Below are 6,000 nucleotides of genomic sequence, written 5' to 3'. Positions count from 1 at the left end.
TTACTTACTTTACTAACCCTTAAACTTATTACTAAAATAATAATATTAATTATATATATTATATTAATAATTTTCTTACTTTTTATAGTAAATATTAGTAAATTACCTTAGCTTACCCTATACTTTAGAAATTTTTATAATATATTATTATAAAATATATTATTTTATTATATATTAATATATTATATACTTTATTATTTATTATATTAACTATATAAATTTTTAAAATCTTTATTAATTATATTAGTTATTTTATTATTATATATATTACTATTTATAATTACTTTTAAAACTACTTTACTATATATTTATATTAGTAAACTACTCCTGCCTTATATAAGTTATTATTATTATTATTATTACTACTCTTATTCTCCCTTAATTATACTTTTATCCTTTTCCTTAATTTTAAAATCTATTTTAACACTTACCTTTTTTTTTTACTTAATTATTTATTATAGTTATTTTATAAAAATAAATACTTTACTTAGTCTTTATTATAATTATTTTTTATTTATAATTATATAATTACTAATAATTATATTATCTCTTTTTTTTTTACTATTACTAACTTTATTAATAACTCTCTTATCCCCTTAATTAACTTATATAATATATTTAATAACTAGTTTATTATAAACTAAATCTGCTAGTATAATATTTAATTCTTTTACTAATTAATTATATCCTTTACTAATATATTAAATTAAATATATATTCTATATATTTATATATTAAATATTTAATTTATTAACGTTAACTTTACTTTTTTATTATTCCTTATTTATATTATAAACTATTATACTTTACCCCTTATAATTTTAAATAACCCTTATATTATATTTTATACCTTTTTTTTTTTTATTTTATTTTATATTACTACTACTACTTTATTTTCCTATTTTAAATATACCTTATATAATATTAATATTTATACTACTTTAATTATTATTAAATATACTAGTATATAATTAATTACTTTTACTTACTTATTATTATTTTAAATCCCTATTATTATTAACCTACTAATAATAATATTATTATAATAGCTTTACTTTATTTAGTAATTTAATAATCCTATTATTATACTTAAATATACCTTTTTTATTTTTTTTATTAATATTTTTAATTTATAAATTAAGTTATTTACTAACTTTTCTTACTTTTCCTACTTATAAATTAAAACCCCTATTACTTTTAACCTTTAGTTTTTTAATACTTTTTAAAATACTTTATATAATATAACTTACTTTATTATTAACTAATATAATAATTAATCCTTATTTTTTTATATTTATATTTATTATAAAATATATAATAACTTTTTTTATATTTTTTTATATTACTTTTATATATTATTCTTTAATTAATTATTAAACAGCTAGTATAGCTTAATATATACCTCCTTATACTATATTTTAAATAATATTACTAACTTAACCCTTTATAATATTACTATTACTTATATTATATTTATTACCTAGTTTAAAATTTTTTATATTTTTTATAGCTTTTTTTTCTTACCTTTTTTAATTAAGCCTACTACTTTATATAACTTCTTTAGGCTTAACTTTTTTAAATATTATACTTATTTTATTCTCTTTAGCTATAGGTTAGGTTTTTTTTTTTTATTTACTACTTAAATTTTTACTTTTATTTTTTTTTTAAACTTTTTCTTTTATACTTAATATATTTACTTAATATACTTAGTTATATTTTCTATTACCCTTAGTTACTTTAACTAACCCTTTATTATTTTACTAGCCTTATTAACCTTAAATTATTTACTTACTACTTTTAATAAGAAAAACTATTAATAATATATACTTATTATTTATAAAATATTATATTACTCCTTAGCTTTTTTTATTATATTTTTTTTTTTTTTTAATTATTTTTTTATTTATATACTTTTTATAAATACTTTTATATACTTTATAACTATTAATATACTTTTAGGTATTATTTATATTTTATTTTATTATTTATTAACTTTTTAATAAATAATATTTACTTAAGGGCTAAGCTTAGTAATTAAAACTTTTTTAATTTTTTTTAATTATAAATAATATTAGGAATTACTACTACTACTATTATAATTTTATATTTTTAGCTAATTTAGATACTTAGATAATAGTTTTATAAATATATAAATACTTTATTAGCTATATATATAAACTTATATAACTTATATATAATAAATAAGTATATATATAAATAAATAAATAGCTTTATATTACTTATGCTTTTATTACTTTAATTTATAAATAAACTTTTTTTTTCTTATTTTATATATTTTTTTACTTTATTTTTTTCTTTTTTTATTTATAAATCTTTTAGCTTTTATTTTATTACCTTTTTTATATATTTATTTTTATTTTTTTTCTTAACTACTTATTTTATATTTATATTCCTATATATATATATTTATTAATCTTTATTAACTAACCTTATTATTAACTTAGGTTTATTTTTTACTTAGTCTTCTTTATAGTATATATATAATTATATTTATTTACTTTATTTTTTTAATTATAGTTTTAATTTATAAATAGTCTTTTTTATTATATAAATAAACTATTTATATTTATTTACCCTTTTATATAGCTTATCCTTTTTACTTATTTAATAAGTTATTTTTTTTATTATATAATACCTTCTTTTATTATTTTTAAATACTGCCTTACTTTACTAACTTATACCTAAATTTATATAGGGTTTACTACTAGGCTTTTTTAATTTATAGTTTAAAAACGCTAGATAATAACTTTACTATAAGCTATTTTTTTATATACTTTATAAGTTATACTTTACTTATTTATATAGCTTATTTCCCTTTATTAATTTAATAGCTTATTCTTCCTTTACTTTTTATATAGCTTATTCCTTTTACTTATTAAATAAGCTATCCTTTCTTTTATTTAATTTATTAAATAGGCTATTTTTCTTTTACTTTTATTTACTTATTTATTTAATAAGCTATTCCTTTACTTTTTATATACTTTATCCCCTTTTATTTATAAAATAGGTTTTTATTTACTTATTTAATAGGTTTCTCTTTATTAATTTAATAAGTTTCCTTTTACCTATTTAATAAATTATTCTCTTTTATTAATTTAATAAGTTTTCTTTTACTTATTTAATAAGTTATTTTTCTCTATTAATTTAATAAATTATCCCTTCCCCTTTTATATAGCTTATTCCCTTTTACTAATTTAATAGCTTATCCCTTTACTAGTTTAATAACTTATCCCTCTACTAGTTTAATAGCTTATCCCTTTATTAGTTTAATAACTTATCCCTTTATTAATTTAATAGCTTATCCCTCTACTAGTTTAATAAGTTTCCCTTTACTTATTTAATAGCTTATCCCTTTACCTTTTATATAGCTGGTTTCTTTAATAATAGTCCTTAATTATATAATAGGTTATTACGCTAGCCTTTTTAATTAATAAGTAAAATTATTATTTACTTTTTACTACTTACTATTATAGCTATAGCTGCCTTTTTTAACCTATAGATTAAAAATACTAAGTTATAACCCTTAATTTATATAATTTTATATATTATAATTATACTTACTTTTTTAAATTTATAAATTAAAATAGCTAATGTATAAATATAAATTAATAATATAAAGCTTAAGTTAATACTTTAGTTAATAAAAATTAGTATTTTATTTAATATAATTTTACTTTTATATTTTAATATAACCTTACCCTTGTGTTTTTAATACTAAAGTATTTTATATATAGGGTTATAATATAAGCTTAAAGATTATATATTTCCACTAGGATAGGTTTTTTTTTTTTATAATTTTCTTAATTTAAATATATAATATAACTTTAGTTATATCTTAAATATATATTATAGAATTTTTTTAATAAGTTAAATTTATTTCTTAATAAATACTTTTATAATTTAAGAGTTAGTTAAGGATTTTTTTATTTAATAAAGGTTTTTAAAATATAAAATATACCCTTTAGTTATATAATAAAATATTTTTATTATTATTAAAGCTTTTAAAATATAACTTTAATTTTATTTTAATTTTTACTTATAAAGTACTTTTAGTTAATTATTTAACCTTTAATTAAACCTTATTATTTATATAATAGCTAAGGTAATTAATTTTCTTTTTTTTTATATTATTATATTTAATTATAAGTAAATTATACTTTTTTAAAAAGCTTAATATATTATTATTAATAAAGTATTTTATTTTTTATTATTTATTTATTTAGTAAAAAGAAAAGGTTTTTTATTTTATAATAAAATTAAGTATACTTTAAAAGCTAATATTATTTATAACTAAAGTAATTATTAAATTATATAAGCGTTAATTAATTAAATTAATTATTATTAAGCTTATTAATTATTAAAGTTTAGTTTTATAATTTATTTATAATAAATTTATAATACTATTACTTAAAATTAATTAATTTAAAGGTTTATTAAAACTATAAATTTTAATTTATTATAATATAAATTAATTAAAATTATTAAGCTTTTTTTAATTAAATAGTATTTTTTATTAATAAAAAGGTAAAAGGTTATTATATTTTTTTAATTATTTTTTTAAAAAACTAAGTAAATATTATTAATATTTTATTATTTTAAAGCTTAATATACCTAAGTTAAGTTAACTAAACTATTATTAAGGGGATTTAATAAAAAACCTTTTTTAACTTTTAGTATTTAATAATTAATTAATTAATAGCCTTAGTGTTAAATATTATTAAGTATTAGTAAAAGTAATATTATTTAACTTAATATTTAAAAATATTTATAACTTATTAATAAAATAATACTTAAGTAAACTTTAAGCTTCTCTTAGTAATTAATTTTTTATTATTCTATTAATTAAATAATATTATTAACTTTTTAATTAATTATAATTTTTTTATACTTTTACTTATTTTATTTAATACTAAGTTTAATTTTTAGGTTTAATTATTATATTTAGTAAAAGTAATATAAGTATTTATTATAATAATAAAAGTATACTTTATTTATATTAAAAAATTAATTAATCTTTTATAATAATTTTTTAAAATTATAAGGTATTAAAATAATAAAAAAAATTATTTTTACTTTAGGTTTTTTTTAAAAAAAAAGTTTTTTTAATATTAATAAAATTCTTTTAGTAATATTATTTTTTTTTTTATTATATTATTATATTATTAATATATTTTTTTTATAAAAAAAGTTTAAAAAAATAATTATTTTTTTATTAATATTAAGTAATTTTTTTATATTTTTTAAGCGCTTTATTATTTTTTTTATTATTTTACTTAATTTAATTTTTAAAGTTTTTAAATATTTTAGGTTTTTTAAGTACCTTAATTAAATAATTAAAATAAAAGTTTAAATTATTTTCTTTTATTATTTTTTTTTTTTTTTTTTTAAAAAAAAAAGTAAAAGTTTAATTTATAATTTAAATAATAACTTACTAAAAGGTATAGGTTTTAGTAATAACTAAGGGATACTTTTTATTACTTACTTACTTAATTTTTTTACCTTTAGATAATTAATTAATACCTTTGCTTTATTTTAGTATTAATTTTTTATATTTACTTTTATAATATTTAACTATAAGCTTTTTTATTTTAATTTTTATAAATACTAATATTTATATAAAATAGTCTTAGGTTTTTATTTATAATTAAAATAATAAAGCTTTTATAATATATATAATAAAGCCTAGGTTTTAATAATTAGCCTTTTTTATAAATTAAATAATAAAGTAATAGAAAAATCCCCCTGTTTTAATTATTATTTAATTAATAACTAGGGAATATATTTTTAAACTAAGTTATTAATACTTAAATACTTTTATAAACTACCTAACTTATTTAGCTACTATAAGGACTATAGCGTAAGAATAAGATTATAGTATTATTTAATCTAGCTACTATAGCCTTATTTTAACTAAAATAAAGCCGCTATCTTAGCTAGGGTTATTTTTATTATAATAATATATTTTAGTTTTTTTATTTA

This window comes from Trichoderma aggressivum (assembly GCF_033847375.1).
Source record: "Trichoderma aggressivum f. europaeum strain CBS 100526 chromosome Unknown scaffold_035, whole genome shotgun sequence".
Classification (NCBI taxonomy): domain Eukaryota; kingdom Fungi; phylum Ascomycota; class Sordariomycetes; order Hypocreales; family Hypocreaceae; genus Trichoderma; species Trichoderma aggressivum.
The sequence above is the reverse complement of the archived record's forward strand: the minus strand, read 5'-3'. Positions refer to the sequence as shown.